This window comes from Dysidea avara, chromosome 4 (assembly GCF_963678975.1).
Source record: "Dysidea avara chromosome 4, odDysAvar1.4, whole genome shotgun sequence".
In the NCBI taxonomy this organism is placed as follows: Eukaryota; Metazoa; Porifera; class Demospongiae; order Dictyoceratida; family Dysideidae; genus Dysidea; species Dysidea avara.
Window position 1 is genome coordinate 45,363,314 of NC_089275.1, and position 25,603 is coordinate 45,388,916.

The 25,603-nt window shown below is 39.4% G+C and overlaps 1 long non-coding RNA gene across 1 annotated transcript; it reads right to left on the reverse strand.

The window, feature by feature from the left end:
- Positions 1-113: 113 nt before the first annotated feature.
- Positions 114-24,514, reverse strand: LOC136252394 (uncharacterized). The gene is made up of 2 exons (XR_010699536.1): positions 24,367-24,514; positions 114-814 (listed from the first exon to the last, which is right to left on the reverse strand). It is a non-coding gene; the product is annotated as an uncharacterized lncRNA (long non-coding RNA).
- Between the last annotated feature and the right edge of the window lie 1,089 nt (positions 24,515-25,603).

Consider the following 25,603-nt stretch of genomic DNA (forward strand, 5'->3'; position numbering starts at 1 on the left):
TGGAGTATAAACATAGTCGTGATGTAGTGCTACATTTCTACCACATAATATTCTGAGGCACAGGTGTTAATGTTGGTTTTTTTTTGTGGTAGTGTAAATAACAATTACATGCATTTTCTTGTAAAAAAAGTTCTCAACTCATATAAACAAATACACAAAACCATCTTACAAAATTATAGCCTCTTATATGAAATACACACTCCTTAAAAATCTGTAAATCCATAACGCATGTACACCTGTACTTTCACTAATGTTCACTTCACATTCATTATATTAAACTGTCCTTCCTATTGCAAGCAAGTAAACCTCCACAGGGTCACGGGCCTCAACCAACTGACGACAAGCACTCAGTGTAGATCCTGTGGTCCAAACATCATCCAAAATGCACACGACTCTGCCAACTACATCTCCTATCACGTTGATTGAATCCAAGTGAGTCTGAATGTTACGCGGTGCATTATTGTCTGCTTGTCTTGGTATCGGTGTATGTCGTTGAAGCAAGGCGGGATTGAATGTAACATCTAAAGCTTCAATATTCAACTGATGTTCCATGAAACCATGATTACCTGGGGCATGACCTGGAGCAATCCCAATCACTATTTGAGTTTCAGGATGGTTTTGTCTTATAGCATTAATCGATTCTCTAAGCCATTCACGTACTCTCCCAAGAAATTCATTCCTTCGTACAGCATCATAGACACCATTTCCTTTCAAATAACGAATAGTTTCGGAGTCTAAGTTATATTGACCATGGCCGTCATAGTATGGATAATAATCCACCATATAAGAATAAGGAGCAACTTCATGTGCCATCCTGTATAAGAACACAGCAGTTAATACTAAACATATATTATACATCATTCCCTTGCACTACACACTGCAGCTTGCCCATACATTATTCAGTACATACAGTGGCACTAAATGGTCAGGCTTGTGCTTTCTGCCAAAATGTATTGAACAGAAACCTACATCATAATTTTTATTATGTGCACGTGCTAAGTTACTTGTCAATTATCTGTTAGAGACTGTGATGATGATTTCTTGTATGCCTTCTATAAGAAAATCTAAGTAATAGCCAATTAATTACCTTCAAGGTCCACAGAAATGGAAATTTTTTTTGCCATTTTATTGAATAAATAAGTAGTTTGTATTATGCATTGCACAAAACTACTATTTTAATAATTCAATTATGTAGTTCTGAGAAATTAAACCCACAAAAGTCTAGTTATGTCACAATGTGATGTTTGAACCATAAGTACTGCTATTACACACTTTAAAATGAGAAAGGCTGAAGAAGTCAAAACATGAAAATCTACAGTGCAGTGAGGGCAGCAATACCAAGCACTTCATCATAGCATTCCAAGATCACTGAAGAGTTCTTCTAGTAAACCATAGTGAATAGGGACCCGCCGATTAGTATAGGTAATCACACACATTTGAGTGCAATTAGGGAATAATTGTACGAGTAACAGTCAAAATTGCACGAGGCAAAGCCGAGTGCAATTTTGGCTGTTATTCCATAATTGCACGAAAATGCGTGTGATTGCCTACTAATCACATAGTGACCACCCTTCGTGGTTTGTAGTACACATCTATCCAGTTCTATGTGGCCATTAACTTCTACCAGGTGATTGCATCATCCTTCTTTGTATTACATCATTTGTTGTTGCACTTAAAAGGCTTCATGTGTCAGCAATTCTGATTGGCTACTCAAAATGTCTACATATGTTGCACTTAAAAGGCTTCTATTATCAGCTTCTTTGATTGGCTATTCATTATATCACTTTCTTGTTGCACTTAAAAGGCTTCTGTTATTCCGCTATTTTATTGGCTACTTTACAGTGCAATTACAGAAACAAGGCCATGCGATTTGGGATTAATTGCACTCCTACTATTGAGACTAATGTATGGCAAATTAAATCACTATGTGATTATACTCATTATTTTACCTATTATGCTATGCTGCACTGCTCAAAATTTTGCCTATTATGCTTAACTTAATGCTCAATATTTATCTATTATGCTCAATATTTATACCTCAGTTACTATGTTTTTCTAGCAAAATTGTGGGAAAACAAAAGTTGCTGAAGCACAGACTCTAAATCCTTGCTTGTCAAATAGCATGTCACAGAAAAGATCAATATACTCTTATAGAACAGTCATCTGACTGTTCTATTACAGTATATTAATCTTTTTCTGTGATATAATGTGACCCGGTCTGCGAAAAGGGGTCTTATAGCCTTTCCAAATCATCAAGTTTGACTAACCATAACTCCTCATGTTTTCAACCTATCACCTTCATTTTACACAAAACCTTAGGGCTATGTTAGGGGAATAAAGGGACCAATTTTAGGGTGATACCACATTCACAATTCAAGTTACAGGTTGCCAAGTACATGCAATTGAAAAGGCTATAAGACCCCTTTTCACAGACTGGGTCACATATATGTATTTTGATAAGTAAGAATTTATGGTAATGCACAACTGTTCTGCCTATTATGCTAGCATTATGCTCAATGCTTTCAGGCATCTATTATGCTCATTATTATGCCAACATAATCGGCGGGTCCCTAATAGTGAAGTTGTTGCTGTAACTGTAGTGCTTTGCACTCTCTGAGCACTATCAAAGCTCACCTTCTTCTCAGCGCTTGGTTCAGTTCATTTATAAAGCTGGGTTAGCAGTACTACATGCACAAACGAAGGTACCATTGTCAGACTCACTCATCACGTTCAGTACTGTATCTTTGTCTATATGGCCTATAATCCTGGGACAGTGGTGCCATCAGAATCGCTTCTCTATCTCTACCCACTACATTCAAAACAGCCAAGAAATGAACTGTCACGTGGCTTGCTACCACCACTGTACTGTTGATTTACAGCTGGTGTTCTCAAGCAGCGTACAGGGGATTTATTACATATTGCAACATTGGAGAGTGAAAGTGTAGAGCATGGTATGGCTTCTGACATCTTAACTAGCTATAAACATGCATAGTTCACTCCATGTGTACATTCCTAATATGAAATGTAGGATAACATTCTTTGGTCAATTAAAGAAGCCATGTAATGCTTTATACTTTTTGAATTTTGCCCTGTGTTGTAAGAAGTAATAAATCCAGGTAGGTAGAATTCAAGGAAAATGAAAACAGAATGAGAACGACCCACAGAAAATGCCTGATAAAGATCAACATGTAATATACGGACCGAATTTTACAGCACAATACTTCTTTGCTGCATTGTTCGGATCCTTTCAGCAGTCCAGAATGGTTTGTTGACTAGGGACTAACACTGATGGTCTGTGAATTAATGGACTATAGCTGTCATAAACTAGGTATACAGACTAGCTAAGTCATCAATATTGAAAGTTAGCTACTCCTTAAAAACTGTTCAACTATAAATTGAAAACTGAGACAGTGCCTATTATAGGCATCAAAAACTGCATCTACTACTTCCAGATATGAAGTCATGTGATGGGAGTATGTGTGCAGCACTAACACAAGTACACAAAAAAACTTTTTTTAACTAGAGTAACACCAATAAAAGTACTGAAACAAGCTGGAGCAGTGCATGATATTAAATTACAGTAAAACAATAAGAGGTGTTATTTCTCTACTGTGATCAAGATACCATAATGGCAATGCACAGTAGGGATATAGCACTTCTTATTGTTTTACTGTATTTAATATTGTGCACTACTCCAGCTTATTTCAGTACTTTTATTGATGTGCTATGGTCCCTACTCTACGTTAAAATTCCAAATCATTTAGTGTACTTGTTTGTTAACTTTTTTGTAAAATAAAATTATTATAACTGGTCAACTGACACATACTGCATCAAAAGAAAAAATAATGCTGCCGTGTGCTCCAGCTACCAATTATCATCTGAAAATTGAAGTATCCATTATGCTCTGTTGTCGGCTATGGTACACAGCATTACGAATCAAGAACTGTTCGAAAAGCACCTCTGTAATCAAAGTAACCACTATGAAAATAAATGGATGATTTCCATTACAAAGGGAAGCCATCATATGCTACCACCAAATTGACATCTTTCCCTGTCAGCAAAGATGAATGGGACACAAAGGAATGCACTGGTAAGTCCACGAAGAATGCATTGTATGTACTGCGGTATGCCAAAAGGTGTGTGTCTGGCTGAAACAACATTGAACAGTGAAAAAATCAAGTTTGTAGCCTTAGCTGTTATTGAGTCACACTTGTCTGAATGAATCAGTCAGTCAGTTACTCAGTCAGTCAGTAGAAAATTTCATTAGTTTCTTAGTATATACAATGCATTATGATGTAAATTATTCTAAACAAAGCAAAATTAATCTTCTACTGCCAGTAATAACTAAAGTGTATTTCAGTGGACCTTTAATAAGTGTACCGATTAGACTATTTCATGTATAGTATGCTTTGAAGCTTAGTCATTAATATAAAGCATTTAAAATCCATTAGGATGAAATACTCGAATTTCATAGGCTACTCATAGTAGATCCCTTGTTTATGTCTCAATAGATCGATACATACCTGTAACATTGGCAACACATGGACTGGATAGCAAGAACCATTACACGTTACAGGGAGGTGTATTGGGCTAGTTTCTACTAATGAACTATATATTTCTCATGTCACAAACAGCTGAGAAGGTACAACAAAGAGCTGTGGTCTAAATAAGTTAGACATCGAAACACGAGACTCTATAATTATACAGAATTTAGAACCCCTAAGGCCCTGTAGTAGCGCCCTCGCTTTGCTCTGGCACCACAACACAGGGCATTTCAGATTACTAAATTTTGTAGAACCCTGTGTTTTGATGTCTAACTATTACATAGATACCTGTGAGGGGAGTTTTCAAAATGCAGAATACGGAATAATGGAATAAGCAAAAATTATCTTTGCAAATTATACAGTTATATACTCTATAGTAATTTTATGGGTTTACTAGCATGGCTACCTGCCCTACATGCAGGACCATCTCCACATTAAACGTTTTAATGCCAGGAACACAGACCAACCATTAAACACCAGCACTGTCTGTGTACCTATGTAGCACGATGTTACTTTCAAAGAACATGAGGTTCCTCATGCCATCTGGGTATTAATTGGAAACAGTGGAAATGGAAACTGGAAACAGAAAGTGAAAATGGAAAACAGAAGTGGTCAACTCGTTACATACATGCATCCTAGAGCAAAACCTTTATTTATTGGCCACCCCTTAAGACCACATTTTTACAAAGACTACCTTTGCACAAAGACCACATTTTTACAAAGACCACCTTTGCACAAAGACCACATTGTAATTAGGTTCTAAAGAAGATAGTTAAGGCATACTTGATGATCTAATTGATTAGACCACTTCATGATCGCCATCTCTTTTACAAAAATCACCTCTTTACATGGTAATATTCAAACATTTATTTCGTGACTCGTAGAAAGGGGTCACCCACATTTTGGTCCACATTTCACTCAAGTCATCTACCATCATTGCTTAGTGTGTACCAGAATGTGTCATACAAAAATAGCCCATTCAAGTGAAATTTAGTTAGTCACTACAACCTACTGTATCAATGAAAAAAGAGGTCTCATATGGAGATGATGACCTTAAGAGCCTAGCTTATTTTAGCTGACCTAGCTGTTTTAATAAAGTCATGAAATATGTACATTTTTAGAATTTAACTATTATTACGATGTGAAAAGTGGTCTTTATAAAAGGTGACCATGAAATAGTCTTATAAGGTCAATATGCATTAGCCATCTTTGAGATCCAATTACAATGTGGTCTTTGTATGAAGGTGGTCTTTGTAAGAAGGTGATCTTTGTAAGAATGTGGTCTTTAAGAGGTGGCCACTAAACAAGGGTTTTACTCAGGGGTATATTTATGTGACGATTTGACCATTTCCATTTTTCATTTCCACTTTCGTTTCCGGTTTCCATTTCCACTGTTTCCAATTGCCCCACCTTCCTGCAAGACTGAAATTAATGATGCAAAACACCAAAGTCATTTGTCTGTGGTTTTGACAGGAATGTAGCTCAATTATTCAGTGATTTTGTAATACAAGATAAACTGAAAGTTAATTAATTATTTATTTATTTATTAAGACTTTACAGCACAAGTGCTGAAGGTCTGTAGGATTCCTGGTCCTATAGCCTGTTTAAAGTTGTTACAGAAAGTATGTTTGAAAAGGTGGGGAAAGGAGAAAAAATCCATGACTGGATCTGGGCAGCCTTGAACCTGCAGCCATCTAATTAACGCTCGAACGCTTACAGGAGTCTGCCAGATGGTCAGGATGTCTTCTCCTTGTTAATTTCAAGTATTTGTATCCATAGGAATGTCAGAGAGTGACTTTATTTTCTCAAAGTACCCCAAGTGGACATTATTTTATTTTATTTATTAAGACTTTACAGAACAAGTGCTGAAGGTCTGTAGGACTCCTGGTCCTACAAACAGGTTTAACTTAGAACTGTCTCGGGTGATGATAGTTTACTGGTTGTTAGGGGTGCAAATGTACACGTTATGCATTAGTTCCATGGGAAGGTGGAGACAAACAACAATATCTGAGCTCAGTGAAGGTAAATCCAGGCATAAAACCAGCCAAGCTGGTTATTCAGGCACTCAGTTGCAGCATTCTACACAGTAGCAGCAGCAGTGAAAGTAGCTCTACTGTGTTTACTCACCCCAATCCCACCCTCCACTAACAGTTGTCACAAATCAGTTGACGAATTAGTGTGAAATGAGTGGTGCTGTAGCAGGGGTGGGGGAGTTAAAGGGGTTTGTTTCAAGATATGTAGGTCCCCACTAAATAGTGGTCCTGATCATTACTTTGGGATTAAGACATGCAGGACCTTGGTTAGCTTGAAGTCACATGATAACCAAAGTCTATTGTTAGCATTCCAAAGTTTATGGCACATCATCCCATGTAGGGTAGCAGTGATAGTAGTAGCCGGTTGCCAGATTTAACCATGGTAGGATCACTTTGTCTTCAACAGATACAGACTGCACGTGCCAAACATTACATCATACACTATTATATATATATAGCCTACTTTACTAATAATACAGCAATTAACCTACACTATGCTAAGTTAGTCCATGACATCTTCAGGGGGGGGGGGGGGAAAGTTCCTTGATCCAGTTTCTGACCTTATCTCTGCCACATTCTGCAGCTCTTCGTTTGGGACGTCCAACCTCTCTAGTTGCATTGCTACTGGGATCACTGTTTGTTGTGCTCTGGGTGGATACATCCCTAACAAAAGCACTGTCGTTTGACACTGAATTGGAGGATACGTCCAGTGGTATTAGCCTAGCGATAGAGAAGTTGGTCCTAACCTGAGCAGTTCTTATGTTGGCAGCTCGTACCAGTCCATCATTCCCCTGTAGTAATTCGTCAACCACTGCTAATTTCCATGAGATCCTTGGACTGTCATCATGTACTAGTACAATGTCACCCTGTTTGATCTGTTGAGCATCATTCCCGGAAGCTCTATGGTGTTCTCTGAGTGAGGTGAGATACTCATGTCTCCAACATGACCAAAATCGACTAAGAAGAGCTGCTTGTAAGCGTGTTCTTTGATTCACTTCTGAGTAGTCACCAAAGGTTGGTCTTACCTGTTCATGAGGAAGAGACACAATACAGTGGCCATGCAGCAGTTGCGATGGAGTCAGTGGTTCAAGGTCATTTAGTTCATGGGAAACGTATTTCAGAGGTCGGTCGTTCAAGATAGCCTCTACCTCCACTATCAGCGTTTGAAGAACTGCTAAGGTGGCCCTTGATCTTCCGAGTACCTTCTTCAGAGCCATCTTAGTCCAATAAGATGCTCCCACCAGCCACCATACCACGGAGCACACTTTGGTATGAAGCGCCACTGAATCCCTTGTTCCCTAGCACATCTGCAAGATGGTCTGACTGTAGGAGTCGTCGTAGCTCTTCCACTGCTGCTGTATAAGTGGAAGCATTGTCTGACACAAGGATCGTGGTAAGGATCTGCAGCTGGCAAATCTCCTAAACGCTAGCGAAAATGTCTCCACACTCAGGTCTGTCACAATTTCAAGGTGGACTGCCCTGGTTGTGGCACATGTAAATAAGCAGACATACACTTTGGATTCTGTGTTGGAGTCTCGTACGTACATTGTACCTGTAAAGTCTATTCCAGTAATGGTGAAAGGATCTGACTCATGTGTGCAGATCTCTGGTAGGGGTGGAGGGTCTGGGACAGCATATGGCTTTCCACTGTGTTTACGACAAATTACACAATGACGTAGTTGTGATTTGATCCACTGTCTAGCAGTGGGGATCCAGAATCTCTGCCATATGGCCGTTAGAGTAGCATTAGTTCCAGCATTAAACAACTGCAAATGTACACTGTGAATGACAAGATGTGTTTGGGTGGGAGTAGAAGTGAAAACTTAGCTGTTTTACTGAGCGGGTGTTATGTATTCTGCCACCACAACGAAGCATGTGATCTTCATCCAAAAATAGATGGAGTTGTCTAAAAAGTGGAAGTCTCTTAGTAGTAGATGATGGAGAGGTGAGGCTTACAGTCTCCCTGGAATACATTTTCTCTTGGCATTGCTTCACCCATGTGACCAGGGCATGATGTAGTTCTAATAGTGTCAGTGGACCAGTAAGCCTCTCCTGTTGTTGTTTCCTACAGTTGGTGATAAATCTGCAAAGATAAGCTGTGACTCTCAAAAGCCTGGATAGTGTGTTGTGATTAGATATGTCAATAATATGGTGAATATGTATGGTACCTGAACTCCTTTGAATGGTGGTTATGGTCGCAGTTACAGCCAATGCTTGCATTTCAATGTCGGGTGAAAGTTGTCAGATAGGCCAACTGTTTTCAGAAGGTAGCCATTGGGGCCCATGGATCCACAATGTCAATCACTTCAGTTGTGAGGAGGAGATTCCTCTGGTAAGCAAGTCCGCAGGATTTGTAATGTTGGACAGTACTGTATAGCGTAAAATATTGGTGGTGGAAAACTGGCGAATTTCATGCATCCAGGGATTTGGCAGAAAAAACTTTGGCGAATTTAGGCACATTATTTTGAAATAGGCGAGGGGAAACATTGGAAAATTTACTCACGGCATCTTGCAAGCTCGAGTTGTTCTCGTTGGTGTCTTAGGATGCAAAGATCATCTTACATGAATTCATGTGATACCTGTACTGTACGGAAACCCACAATTTAAAGTTTTCTAACATGTGCTTGGAAAAGTGATGCACGAGTTCACACTAGCTAGCATAGTTCATGGGTACCACGAGTATAAAGATGTCTGGAATGTTCTTATCGATGGAAGAGAGCTTCAAAGTGAAAGAGAACCTGGGAACCCCATGGACACTGCAACGGTGGCAGTAGTTGAACAGAGTAGTACTGGCGATTCTGCTGGAGGTAACGTTACGGTGGGCCATGTGCCCAATCTAATTTCTACTGTTTGTTCAATATTCATCTGTTGTGGGGGAGCCATAGTATGCGTTGTTACTGGACCAAGGCAGTACACCTGCGATTTGCCCCAAGGGGGTTTAGAAATTCCTTGTCGGTACATCTTCCAAAAAAAAATTGTAATCTAGGGGAGAAAGCAAAAAAAGTGGTTGAGGACGTGTTCGGTGTGATGATTATACCAACTGATGATTCCCCAAGGCAACCTGTAGATGATGATAGCTCACCTGATGTTGCTGGTAAAGATGATGGCTCACTTGATGTGGTTTTTAACCATGATCACCCACTTGAAGCTGAAAGGATCTTCATGAGCACTAATGTTAATCGTTTCTCTGGTCAAATTGTCATCATTGGCGATGGTGAATCAAGTAGTGAACCACCTTGCAAGAAAGCCAGGATAAGTGACATTGACCCTGAGTACATTATAATGGGTTAGGAGCTGTTTGATATTCACATCAACTTGGCACAAAGCTTACTAAAAATACAATTCCCTGAGATGAGTGGTTTGAAATCTACCCTATTGTAGCAAAAGGAGACGCCAGTACTTGAAAAGCAAGAAAATATGCTACAAATTATTCACTGTGCCTGTTGTCACCACTGGATCGTTGCAACTACCATTGGATTTGCAGGAAATGCTGTTCTTGTATACCATTCAGTATTCAGAAATGTTGACAAAGAAACTAGAAAATGATATATACCGTACCTTATTTAAATCTTTACCTGTGAAGAATATTAAATTCACTAAAGTACAAAAGCAAAAGGGAACAAAGGATTGCAGCCTGTTTGCTGTGGCATAAACACATGGTCAAAATCTGTCTAAACAGAAGTTTCACCAGGAGTTGTTTAGGTCACATTTTGTGACTTGCTTGGAAGGACAAAAGCTTACCCCATTTCCTTAGAGATTTCAGTATTCATGAATTGTGTAGGCATTGTATATAATGGTAATATGAAATTCAATGTGATTCTGTAATTTAACATAATTCATGTATTTTAATAATTACAATAAAGCCTGTATAATACATAGCAAGCTACACAATAACTAATCACTTCAATATAACTGTCTTAGTCTAGGCTTGTGACTTGATGCAATCAAGTATTCCTGCTTCCTTGAAACCATTCTTGATGATGTCAGGTTTGCCTTTGAAGTAGTCAAAGAGATCCACCAACCATTTTGCTCCAAGTGGTTTTATCACGCTGAGTGTAGGTCAACAGGTGCTTTCAAAGTCTTCCCCTCGAATTGGGAGCAAACTTGTAGAGCATACCACCTCTGAAAACTTCTGCGTAAAGAACTCTTTTGCTGCTTTATTCACGCTAAGGTCTAATGGCTGCAATCTATCTGTGCAATTAGCCGGATTAGAAAAACATTACATACTTACTGTCAAGTAACTTGAGTAACTTCTCGGTGCACTGCCCCTTAAAATTATCAAACAGCAATAAGGATGGGTGGTTTTGGTGAAGCTTTAACCTCTTTTTGGTCTCACAGAGATATGGCAAAATGATTTTTGTAATGTACAATTCCATTGTTCCTTCGTTGCACCAATGATTCTCTGTGTGTGTGATACTCCAGTCTGGTGGAAACTGAAAGGAGGGCAAACATTTAGTGGTACACCAACTGCAGTGGAAGAAAATCACTTGTCATAGAACACCCAAATACTGCTGTTATCTGGCACTTATCATCTTTGTCATCGATCGGAACCCGCTTAGCACCTTCTTGTTCCATGGTCCACTCTGAGACTGGGACATAACTGAGACCAGTCTGATCCCAATTGATTATCAATTTCACTGGTACCTTATCCATGGTGATTACACTTTTGATATCTTGGAGGAACGCCTTCTTGATTTCATCAAACTTCTCAACATCTACTTTAGCCTTTGTATTGCCTTTTCTTTTCACTAGTCCCATTCTTTTAAACAAGTGTTTCGCCCATTCTTTGGTTAAGATTTCTATTGAAAGACTTGCGTTCTTGCTTAGCAGTATACACTCTCCAACAGCAATGGCAACACTTGTATTCACTGTTAAGCCCCTTTTCCTCATATCCAATAAATAGTGCTGTATTTGCTGATCAACTTCGTCTCCAGTAGCCAATGGGCGGCCAGTCTTCTTGTTCGGCAATTCCTTCGGAAATTCTATATCTGTGCTACCCAAGCAACCCACGTATAGCTTCATTTCATCTTCACAGGCATCCTTAAACCTGCGAACGCTGGTTTCTGTCAGCCATGGCAGGCCCGGGTATTTATCGTCGTAGTAGCGAATTGTTGCAGTAACGCCATGCTCAGCTGCTTGCTTGCCCAATTCAAACTTTTCAGTTCCTGTTTGAAATATATAAGACCTCTCCTCGTGGACCTCGACGGCTTTCACTTCTTTTCACTTTTTCCTCCTCGAGGGCCTTTTCAACCTTCGCATTAGTGGTGGCTATAGCAGTAGAAGTAACCTTTTCACTCAAAGGCTCAGTTGGCTTAGGAAAATCTGGCCCTTTTCATTTCAAAGGACGAACAAACTTAAGAATAGACATAGTATGCACTTCACTCTTTCAGAGGACCACGTTCTCACCAGTTGCCTAACAACAAAAAATCACAATATTACGAATAATCAATAAAAAAAAAGACAGAGAATTTGGAAGTGGGAAACTTTGGCAAATCACTAGCAATTCACCAATGTTTTCCCCCGCCACCGTTTTGCTCTATACGGTATCTCCAGCATTCTGATCCTGAGAGTTCAAGAATTTGAGTGACCCGATGAGCTACAAATGTGTTGATTGATTTCTATCCCTTAATCCAATGAAGGACAATTTGGCTGTCTGACCAAAACTGAATGGAAAGGTTGAGAGTGACGATAGCTTGTGATATAAAACTGCACAACCTTGCTGCTGTAAACTGCACCCATCAATTCGAGTTTCGGTAGAGTGAGTGGCTTGAGGGGAGCGATTCTGGACTTTGCCATGATGAAGGAAGTTTTCCTGCCTCTACATATGAAGGCCACTGCTCAATAGACTGGCATCAACAAATACAGGTTGCTTGGAGGCACTCACTGTAGGTGAGTATTGTCTTGGGATTTGTACACTCTTGGCTTCCTGGATGTTCTCTGCTATGTTTAATCACTATTTCTGGTCCTCATCAGTTAACGACTCATCCCAGTCCACATTGCATTGCCACAATGACTGCATAAATGTCTTAGCTCTAATGGTCACTGGAGATAACAATCCTAGTGGGTTGAAGATCTTACATGATTCTCTCAAGACTTCTCTCTTTGTGACAAGTGAGGTTATGGTTACTTGGACATGAGAGATACTGTAATGTGTCTGTCTGTGTATCCCACTGTAGTATTAGAACATTGTTGACATCTACTACCTTGTCCTTAGATGTTTATTCTCTGAGTTGGGGGTTATTTGAGGCCCAGCTTATCAAATTAAAGTTGGCATCTTTCATTATGGAGCAAGCATTGTTATAATACAAGACAGCCTCTAATTGTGATTAGCACCCAGACACTATGTTGTCCACATACAGATTGGAAAACATGCTCTGTGCAGTGGGAGGTCTGTACTGAGACAAATGGCAAATGTTAGTCACCTCACTGCAGCCTTCTATGCTGGCATAGGTCAGGTAACCAACAAAGGTACAGGACAATCTAATACACCATCTCAACGCACCTGTGTTTCTGCAAGGGATCCCACTCCCCTATGGATTGCCAGACACTAGCAAGCAGCCAAGCACGTAAGGAGTTTGTTACCAAGAAGAGTCTCTGTTTTAACTGCCTAGGGAAGCACAAAGTCAGCGCCTGTATTTCAAGGTACCGCTGCCGTAAGTGTTATCATAAGCACCATACAAGTATTTGTTTTGAGGCCAGTCCGGAGAAGCAGGAAACCTCTGAACCTAACCCTGCCACCACTGAAACTATCCCAGCTACCAACGAGGCACCCTTGAGTACAATTGTCTCTCAACCAACAACTACAGCATCAGTTCATCTGGCAGGCAATACCACTTGTCTTTTGAAGACTGCAGTAACCAACATCTCATCCAGAGGTACACATGTCCAGTCAAACATTCTCTTTCATGAAGGGTCCCAGCACTCCTTCCTTACCAAGGGACTAGTAGACTTCCTGCAAGTGCAGCCACATGACACTGTTGAACTTTCACTGTCCACATTTGGTACTGGAACTAGTAGCATTACCAAGTTGGATGTTGCTACGATTAACCGTCATGGTATTTCCGGTCAGGTGATTCCACTAACTGTTCTTATTGTTCCCACGGCTGCCGCACCAATACACACTGTGGACCAGAAGGCAATTATCGATCTCCAATACCTAGCTGGGCTACATTTGGCTCATCCAATTTCCTCAGCTGAACAATTCTCCATCACTCTGCTGATTGGAGATGACCGGTACTGGAACATTGTGGAGGACCATGTCATTAGGGGCAATGGACCCACAGCTGTGGGATCCAAACTCAGCTATCTACTCTCAGGCCTTTTGGAGACAACCACTCAAGGGAAGATAGTTTCTAACACATGTTATGTGGCGACCCAACCAACCTTAACCTGGAACAGTTCTGATCTGTAGAATCTGTGGGAATCACTCCTAAAGATGAACTCACCAACAGTTTCTTGGATATATATACATTACCAATAATGTGGAGCATCTACCTGATGGTTAGAGAAGGCATTTCTGCACACCTCACTTTATGAAGATGATAGAGGCTACACTAGATTTTTCTGGCTGAGTGATCCACAAAACCCAGAAAGTGAGTTGGTGACATACAAATTCAAAGTAGTCCTGTTTGGCGCTGTATGTTCACCCTTCATGTTGAGTGCTGCTTACAGAGGGGAATGACTAGTCATAAGCTCTGCTTCAAACACTCTCATTTCCTTCTTAATGGCTTGTTGCAAATCGGTTAGGTTCCATTCATCAGTGCCATGTTCCCTTGCCATATTCTTTCTCGTTGTAGGTGGTAACTTGTTCAAAATGATGGGCACCATTATGTCTTCATACAAATCAGCAGATTTTCCCAGTGTTAAGAGACTGTGTATGTGCCTCTCAACAGTGTCATGGAATTGCTGTAGTCCACTGAGTGTGTTGGAGGGACTAGGTAATTTTATGAATGCCTGCATGTGAGCTATTAATTTATGTGAGCTACCATAACGATCCTTGAGGAGTACCAAAGAGTGCTCATAATTGTCACTTGTTAAAGCAAATCCGGCAACTACTTGTGAAGTTTCACCATGGAGTAACAATCTTAAATAGCTCAGCTTCTGAACTCCAGAAATAGCTGGGTTGTTGTGTACTACAATTTCAAATCCATCCCAGAATGACTGCCATTCCAGTGCGTTACCAGACAAGGTAGGTAAATCAAGCCGTGGTAAATGCACAGTAGTGTCGACTATATGAGTGTCATGCTGTATAGCAGATGAAGTAGGGGAGGAACACTGGCATCTGCTACAGTCTCTGTGGAGTCCAAGTGCGTTGTGTCAGAGTCACAGAGAGAGATGCAGTGCTTGCAGTCTCTGTGGAGTCCTTCTTAGCATATTCGAGTGTTGCTAAGGGTTCTGTGCTAACAGTTGGAGGAATTGGCTTCTTACTCTGTGGTAGGATTGTAGAAGTGTCCAGAGATTTGAGGCACCTTTGGAGACGTTTCCCTTTCATAATAATTCTAGATATCTCCATTTGGAGTTCTTCGATTCTAGCACCTCTGTTTCCAGTTCTTCTTTGTTAATACAAGTTGCGATTTCTTTGTCCAAGTCAGCTAGAATGCTCTTTTTCCTGTCTAACTGTGAGATGAGATCAGTAAGTGTGTCCGGGTCTTCCTCATCTGGTGTTGTAGTGTTGCATCATTCTGGTAACTCAAGAGTTGTAGTGAACCAACGTTTGTGGTGAGCTTGGTACCTACGACGAGATTGTACAGGATCTTTGAGGTCATCAGCCATGGCGTAGTCTGGTTGTAGTCTAATCAGCGTCACTGTGAGGGAAACACACACAAGAAATGTTCTGTAAATAATTTGCTTGCCTTAGTGGGTACTGTTAAACTGCCACGGTATACAACGTTTGAGTAGTTGGTTAAAAAAACGGCCATGACAAATGAATCGTCAAGTCACAGCACCAGAAATGTAGGGTAGCAGTGATAGTAGTAGTAGCCGGTTGCCAGACTTAACCATGGTAGGATACCTTTGTCTTCGATGGATACAAACTGTACAATCAAGCCAGCGAGGAACAACACTACTACGCCATCTTATTCATTGTAAGCACGTGCCAAACATTACATCATACACTATATATAGCCTACTACAGCAATTAACCTACACTACACTAAGTTAGTCAGTCAGTCCATGACATCCCATTTTCCCAACCTCTAGTACATTACCCCTATTCCTGTGAATTGGAGACACTGAGTTATAGTCAAGTTGAAGCCCTTCAACCTAGGAAAGCCAAAGTGTGCACTGAAAAAATTTCATTAACTGTACCACATTGCATAATATGCCATAAAATTTAATGACAATTGTGCCAAGGGTAGATTTTGTTTGGCTTTATATCAACCTCTCAAATAGTGCTAATCTATGGCTCCAAAACAGATATCACAAAATTCATTAATTACCAACAATGCAATTTAGTTGGTGGTTAGGGATGCGCCGATTTTGCCGGCAAATTTTTTGGAAAAATACGTTGGTAAAAGCAAAGAGCAAAATGCTGGAAAAATAGGTGGAAAATTGGAAAAATGGGCACCAAGGAATGGCAGCTTAGCACATTTTGTATGAAAAGATCGAGATACTCTAATAGAACAGTCACGCATGGTATTAGCATAATTAGGATAACATGAGCTCATAGGAAATGGTGACAAAAGATCGAGATACTCTAATAGAGCAGTCACTATGTACAAAATATTCTAATAGAGCAGTCACACATGCTTGCAAGCTTGAGATACTGCAATTAATTTTTACTGATGCTCAGCAAAATAGAAAAAACCCGAGCAAAATATTGAGCAAAATAGGTGAAAAATAAAAGAATTACTGGAAAGAAAAATAGGTGGAAAAAAAAGCAAAATAGGCTCATCCCTATTGGTGGTACCGTAGATACTAGAACCATAATGGATTGGAAATGCAATATAATTTACAGTTACAGGCTCGACGCGGTCACATGATGATATTTATGGGGTACAGGCACATTTCTCAATAGAGGATTACCGTTTTAAGTTAGCAGTGGTTATTATGCCATGATTTAGAGGAAAAATTAATGGAGAAAATGAAACTGCAATTGTGCACAATCAATTAAATAAAGACTTGGGAAAATCACCATGCTGAGTGGTTTTACTTATATCAAAATTAAATCTTTGCTCTCACTTATATTAATAGCCAATTGAAAGGCGGTGAGTAAGGGGGACTGGCAGTACAAGCTAATGAACATCTAGAGTTTAACGGCTCTGTTCCTTCCAGCTGCGAAGCAATATTGCTAAGCAACGAATAAAATAACTACACCACAGCTTTCTTCTCTTTGACAGCATTCTTGGCTCATAACTCACTATTACCTCACGTATTCACAAAGATTATACAGAAAATATTTAGTGTGATGTCAAACAGATACAGTCTATTTGTAAAGTACTAAGAGACCTGCATTAAGAGAAATGCAACTATATAATTATAATGAACTATGATGTCATGTGATGGAACATTATGTCATAATTTTCATAGTATAAATAGACTTATTCTTTTATAGTAATTTGCTACTGTGTATTTGCTGCTGAATGTTACTATTAAAAACTATAGCCAAGCTTGAGTAGAAACATTGGGCTACTGTCAAGAAGGGTTAACAGGAAGGGTTGCATTACAGTGGAGGTCCTACCAAGATCCTGTCACCAGCTACTGTGAGAGATTGGCAGAATTTGGAACTCTGGAGAAGAGGACAGAGGTCACTGTACAGTGTTACAGTGAAAAACATAAGTTATTGTAGAAGCTTAGGCATCCCTACAAAACTGTTAGAGTTGTAGTGTAAGTCTACTAAAAGAGTAGAGAAGAATGAACCCTTCAGATAGAACAGTTCAGGGACAAGCTTACCCTTGTGTTCTAAGAGACTAAAACTTTGACATTTTCAGCAGCTGGCCGGTGCTCTGGGTCTACTTACAGCAGTGATAATGAGGTTATGATTAGTTGATTAGTGGGAAGTTGACAGAAACATTTCATGACCCCACATGTGTTCAAATAATTGTTTCTCAGACAGAACAAGGAGAGCAACTGTCAATGAAAGATAAAGATGGAACCTTTTTAGTCACTTCACCAGATGTGAGAAAAGTAAGTCACCTACCCTTTAATCAGGAAAGCTGTAGTGAGGAAGAAGAGGAATTTGACTTGGCACTTCAGTCCACTCTGTTACACAGTCTTTTTCAAAACCTTGAGAAAGAGAAGATGGCATTGCTTTTGGAGCTAAAGTCAACAAAGGAAGAAGTCAACCAACTGGAGGCTGAGCTTAAGTGCAAATGATAGGGTAATGAAGCTCTGGCAAGAAAACTGTGAGCAATTTTTGATGTATGATGGTATCCTAGCACAGAAAGATCAGGAGCTACAACAGGTCACAACAGTGATATGATATCTTTTGCGGATAGCTGTCCACAGTGCAGGGCACTGGTAGGAGGCAGAAGCCTCTACTACAACCCATACTCACAGAACGTCCCTTCATAATTGGAGTGGATATTATGGAGCTACCAGTCACATCTAAAGGGAATAAGTACGTGATTGTTTTTCAAGATTTGTTTACCAAATGGCCAATGGTCTGCCCTGAAGACCGAAAGTATTGCTCAGCTAGAAATTGTACCTTGTTTTGGTGTGCCAGAGGCTTTCTTATCTGACAGAGGAACCAATCTTTTCTAATGAAAGATATCTGTAAGATGCTGAGAATAGAGAAACTTAATAGTACAGCCAGTTACCCACAGTGCAATGGAGTAGTCGAAAGGTTCAATCAAACACCGAAGACAATGCTCAGGAAGCAAGCTGCTAAATTCGGAGTGCAGTGGGACCAGTATCTTAGTGGTGTGCTATATATAGGCTTATCGCAACACCCCATAGCTCTACAGGTGAAAAGTCATCTTTCCTGTTATTTGGTTTTGACTGTCATTCACCTATGGAAGCAGCTCTAATACCAACCAAACCACTGAAGCTAACTAATATCAGTGGCTAGAGGGAATAGGTGATATTATCGCTCTCATCTGCAAGGAAGTTGGCAGAACAAACCAACAGGGGAGTTCAGATGCATTATAAATACCAGTATGACAAGACAGCAAAGAAATCAAAGTTTAAGGTTGGAGACTGGGTATTTATCCCAAGTAGAAAGACTAGAAACTGACAAGAACAGAAAATTGTCACAAACATGGCATGGACCATATAGGGTGGTATCTCGAAGAGACCCAGATATTGTTGTATCCAAAATCTATTTCCCAGACGATCCAAACATACAGGTCCATCAGTCACGAGTCCAACATTGTCCTGCCTTACTTCCCATTGGATTCTATTGGTACGGAAACAAGAGGTCAAAACCAGGAAGACCTCCTAAACACATCCTCAAACAATTATCTGCCATTGAAGAAGAAATAACACAGTCAAAAGAGAAGAACTGAGATGGGCAAACAAGGAGCAAGTATTTCAAATTATAATTCACCAGCTAACAGCCAGGAAGGATCTATTTCTGAAATTGAACTAGAGACTCATTTTAAAGTTTGGAAAACCTCCACAAAAGTTTCTGTCATGTGACCAAGATAAAAATGTTGCAGGAAGAAAATGAAACATTAAAAGTGAACTGCTACAGGAAGCAGAACAAAATAACACAACAAACTACAGAATCAACTAAAGACTTCTGCTGATGCAATGGAGAAAGCAGAAGCAAATCATTGTTAGTTAAAACTGCTCCAGAACAACAAGTAAGCACACTCGAAGACACTGGAAAGAGAAAGAGCTTGAACAACTACAATAGCAAATTGATGAGCTCCATGCAGGAGGATGCTACTGGCAACCAAGAGCAACCAGGTGATGATATCTTTGGTGATCAGTGAAAAAGAGCTTAAATAGAACAATATAACAGTGACCTGAAACTGCTGAAGGACAGCTGGAAGAGGCAAAGATGGAAATAAAACATCTTGAAATTGCAAACAAACAACTACAGGTTCAGGAAGCAACACAGTTAATTAAAAGTATTTAATAAAACAAAAGAAACTGAAACACTAACAGCCAAACTTGACGAGACTTCCATAGAAAAGTCAAATAAACTTGAAAATGACATTGTTGCAGCTGCTGAAGAAATAGAGGACTTGAAACTAGGGTAGCCGTGAATGCTAAAGCACAGAAGGCTGTCCAGGTAGAGATCATATTAACCAAAATCAAGACAAGTTGACACACTGAATAACCAGTTTAAAAATTACAAGATACAAAGCATAGACTAGACAGTGAGCATGAAGTAAAAGAACTCAAGATCACTCAACTTGCATCTGCAAGGAGATTAGAGCTCATGCAGTCTTGAAATGGCAACAAAACAAGTAAAACACTGCATCTTGTACACATTTTAAGTCACAGTTGACAGAAACTGAAATTCTGTGCACACAAAAGTTAGCAGTTTTGAAGGATAAGCTTGAACTGTTACATATCAAAAAGTTTTGAACATTAGTATACATTTCTATTGGAAAAGACACACCCCAAAATTATGTAAAATACATAAAATGGTGTATAATAAAAACACAGTAATATTTTGTGTACTTTTGAAATGCCAGCAACATTATGTGGCAATGCATAATGTACGGGTAATGTATTGGGGAATTCACTGGTTACCAAGACCATGGAAATTACCCTAAATTATTAGTTTAATTAGAATCATGGTAAGGAATACCGTATGTATTAGTTAAAGCATTGCTGCGAGTGCCATATGAAAAACATAGCACAAAAAGAGTGGGCAAGAGACAAATATAACACGAGGTAAAGCAAAGTGCTATATTTCATCTTGAAACCACTCTTTGAGTGCTATATACTTGAGTGCATACCATACGCAGCAGAAAGGGGGGGGCTTAGCCCCCTTCAGAATGATATCACGCCGAAATTATCCTTCTTGGAGTGGGGCTGAAATTAGGGCTGAGCGATACTGCCATTTTAGTATCACGATCGATACTAAAGCCACTATTCACGATACTGAATAGTTCACGATACTTACAAATAAGTAAATCATAGCTGGTGCCACATAATGTATTGCTCAGCATTCCTGCAGGAAGTCCTTATAGGTGATAGCAAACTAGCCACTATCATCCTTGTTTACAGTAACAGTTATTGTAACACATGCTTTGAGGTTGTTACAGTGTTCACACCTCTCTGCAGGGGAAACCAGATGGGTGGACTTTATCATTTACAAGGATTCTTAGCCTAGTACTGCATAACAAATGGATTTTTAATGTAAGGCATGGTATCACGATAGTTAATAACAAAATATCGCGATATCGATACTTTCAAAATATCGCGATATATCGCTAAAACGGTAGTATCGCTCAGCCCTAGCTGAAATCCATGATAAAGATCGAGATACTCTAATAGAGCAGTCACTCTAATAAAGTAGTCACAGTATTAGAGCAGTGTGTAGCGAGCTATGTAATGATTTTTATGAACTGCTACAGGAAACAGAACAAAATAACACAACACACAACAAACTACAGAATCAACTAAAGACTTTTGCTGATGCAATGGAGAAAGCAGAAGGAAATCATTGTTAGTTAAAACTGCTCCAGAACAGCAAGTAAGCACACTCGAAGACACTGGAAAGAGAAAGAGCTTGAACAACTACAATAGCAAATTGATGAGCTCCATGCAGGAGGATGCTACTGGCAACCAAGAGCAACCAGGTGATGATATCTTTGGTGATCAGTGAAAAAGAGCTTAAATAGAACAATATAACAGTGACCTGAAACTGCTGAAGGACAGCTGGAAGAGGCAAAGATGGAAATAAAACATCTTGAAATTGCAAACAAACAACTACAGGTTCAGGAAGCAACACAGTTAATTAAAGGTATTTGATAAAACAAAGAAACTGAAACACTAACAGCCAAACTTGACGAGACTTCTATAGAAAAGTCAAAATTATGGAAAAAACATAAATAAACTTGAAAATGACATTGTTGCAGCTGCTGAAGAAATAGAGGACTTGAAACTAGGGTAGCCGTGAATGCTAAAGCACAGAAGGCTGTCCAGGTAGAGATCATATTAACCAAAATCAAGACAAGTTGACACACTGAATAACCAGTTTAAAAATTACAAGATACAAAGCATAGACTAGACAGTGAGCATGAAGTAAAAGAACTCAAGATCACTGAACTTGCATCTGCAAGGAGATTAGAGCTCATGCAGTCTTGAAATGGCAACAAAACAAGTAAAATATACTGCATTTTGTACACATTTTAAGTCAGTTGACAGAAACTGAAATTCTGTGCACACAAAAGTTAGCAGTTTTGAAGGATAAGCTTGAACTGTTACATATCAAAAAGTTTTGAACATTAGTATACATTTCTATTGGAAAAGACTCCAAAATTATGTAAAATACATAAAATGGTGTATAATAAAAAAACAGTAATATTTTGTGTACTTTTGAAATGCCAGCAACATTATGTGGCAATGGATAATGTACGGGTAATGTATTGTGGAATTCACTGGTTACCAAGACAATGGAAATTACCCTAAATTATTAGTTTAATTAGAATCATGGTAAGGAATACCGTATGTATCAGTTAAAGCATTGCTGCGAGTGCCATATGAAAAACATAGCACAAAAAGAGTGGGCAAGAGACAAATATAACACGAGGTAAAGCCAAGTGCTATATTTCATCTTGAAACCACTCTTTGAGTGCTATATATTTGAGTGCATACCATATACTCAAATATATAGCACTTGGCATTTAGTATTTGGGGGATTTCAGCCCCACTCTTTCTGGAGTGGGGCTGAAATCCCCCCTTTCTGGACTGGATTTCAGCCCCACTCCAGAAAGAGGGGGGGATTAGCCCCCTTCAGAATGATATCACGCCGAAATTATCCTTCTTGGAGTGGGGCTGAAATCCATGATAAAGATCGAGATACTCTAATAGAGCAGTCACTCTAATAAAGTAGTCACAGTATTAGAGCAGTGTGTAGCGAGCTATGTAAGGATTTTTATGTAGTTTATCAGCTATAAATGCATAGCTGGTGAGGTGGGCAGCTATTGTCAGCTGGCTGTGACCTTTTTTTTTGGTTTCACCTTACCAAATTAGAGACAATGTAGTGCCTCAGTTCATTTTGACCCCCTTTCCATAAGTCTGGATCCGGCCCTGGTCAGCACCCCCTCATATCAACTACTTCCTCCGCCATTGCTTCAGTGTTATATTTTCCATATAGCACAAGCAATTTAAAGAGCTTCCAAGTTTCGAGCTGGAGCTTGGGTGAAACATGCACGAATTAAGTTATTCGAGACTCACCGAGCAAGCCTTCAGTTAAACAACCGACTTCGCTCTGGATACGGATGTACCTTGAAGATCCTCTGAAGTGCCTTTTCCTCTGCCATTCTGGTGATTTCTTCCCCAGTTAATCGTCCTTGCCGTCTCCATTTTAGGGTCGGGCGCCATGTAACTAATCATCTCAAGCCCATGCACAGTACTATAACTACCTCAATGTAGCACTGCAGTCACCAATATAGCACTGTGGTTGCATATATAACACTGTGGTCTTCTAAACTGTTCTGTATGGCTAATATAGCACTATTTTCGCTTTGATCTTCACTCCAAAGTTCTTTAAATATGAATTATTGTACAAGTCCAGTATAAGGCTTCATAAACACAAATTGTGTTTCCCAGTCCTCAGTTTAGTGGGTTTTGAGCTTACCACACCATGTCATTTGAAATGCAGAATTTTATTAATATCAGTAAAATTTGTGACCGGATCTGCAAAATAGGGACATAATCGCACAAGCCTAAATTTACAGTATAAAACATGAATACATTGGATGAAATACTTGAAAATCCTTAAAATTTTCAACCCCTCTTTTTAGTGAAAGAAGGGACTAACAATAAAAACTGGATATCATCTTATTCACCCACTCAAGACAAGTTGGAAAATTTTTGTTTTGTTGCAGTAGACCCAAGAATATGTAAGTTATGAGCATTTGTTTACATCATGTCGAAGCGATTGATTTTTCTTCACGAACTTCGCCTTTGTATGCAGTGAAGAATACACTTGGCTAAGTAGATCATAAATATTTAATAAACAGGAATTCAAAAAATATGCGATTATGTCCTGTTTTTGCAGATCCGGTGTCAAATAGTTACCATAGTTTCATTAGATTCACAATCCCAATAGCTACTGTTGATATGTAGCCAGAGACATTTCCAACTGTTTCCAATCTATTGTGTATGGTGGTACCCGTCTTTCTGTACCAGACTATATATTTGTAATGCTGGAGCCACCTATGGGTACAACAAACTTATCAGCTACCTATGGGTACAACAAACTTTTACATGCACCATTATTGAAAGTGGGCTGTAGGCATGCATTTGAACTTTATTAAGGCAATGACTTCAGACACACTTTGCATTGTTGCCAGAAGTGGGTTTTAGCGCGCCTTTTCTACTTTTAGGATATATTTATTAGGGCATTTAGCTACCTCAGACTTGCTGTTGGATACCAGATAACAAAGAACGTCCCACTGACTGACTCGTGTGACTTATCACAGCACAATGAACACACATATATAAGACACGATATAAAATTGTCATTATGCACCAGCATCCGGAAGTGTGCCATTTCACACTGAGTTTATGCTTCAACTAAGCTCTTGCTGAGGCCCTTTTTTCCGTAGCTACTGAAAATAGTTGTAGCATCGCATCTGTCCCAAAAAACCTTGAGGCAGAACAGTAATGCAATAGACTACTTAATAATTCAATACGTACATCGCCCACCACTTCAAACATACTTGAGTATCGGTCAGAGTATCAGCGAGAGCCTATCAGTCCAGCGATGTTGAGATCAACCTGAGGGTAAAGCGTGATATATATATATATATATATACGTGGTTATGCAGTGGTTCTAAGAAACCTTGCACGACAACAAAAACAAGTGAAATCAGGCTGCGGTTCTAAGAGGGGGAAAAAAAGTGATCGTGTGCCACAACAAGACGTCACGTGCGGAAATTATTTTGAACTTCAAAAATGAATTGATTTGATTGGACGAAATCTTGTGTACGTGATTTCGCTTGTTTTTGTTGTCGCGCAAGGTCTCTTAGAACTGCTGCACATGCTGGCTGCTTTTTATCATTTTAAACGTTTTTGCTCACGTTGGTGCGTACGGACAAACAAACAGATAGGTAGGTAGGTACACACACCCACACACGTTTTAACGAAAACAATTTCAATAACCAGGCGCGAGCCCACAGACGGCCTTCGCGCGCTTGGTATAAAATTTCAAAATCATTTTTGAAGTTCTCAGTCAAACTAAAAATACCGCACGTGACGTATTGTTGTGGCGCAAGGTCACCTTTTTCCCCCTCTTAGAACCGCAGCCTGTTTTTGTTGTCGTGCAAGGTTTCTTAGAACCGCTGCATAACATGTGCTAACCACGTATATATCACGCGGTTGATCTCAACATCGCAGTGTGCTCTGGACTGATAGCTAGGCTCTCGCTGATACTCAGTGTTGGGCAAGTTACGTTTTAAAAGTAACTAGTTACATATTACTTGCAGCTGAACTATTTAGTTACAGTTACATATTACCCGTAAAATAAAGTAATTGTAATAATCCTAGATCAATAGACATTTTAAAATGGGAATAGGGATCACTGAAAAAAGCCACCAAACAAGAAGGGATCGCTGGGGTGGTAATGCAAACCACAAATCCCTATTTTGACTCTCTGTCATAAATCTTTAGTTACATGCTCCCCTGAGTCATTTTAAAATATAGGGATTTTGGTTTGCATTACCACCCCAGCGATCCCTTCTTGTTTGGTGGCTTTTTTCAGTGATCCCTATTCCCATTTTAAATTTCCAATTTTTTATTGATCTATAGTTTGTGTACTTTTTATTAAGCCAGTAATGGATTTGTTTTATTGATAATGATAATTGTTGTAGATACGTGGAGCAGTTTACAATTAGTGGCTGTCAAGTTCAATGTAAGCTTTGTTGTTATCAGACACACTTGACTACATTATTAGAGTAT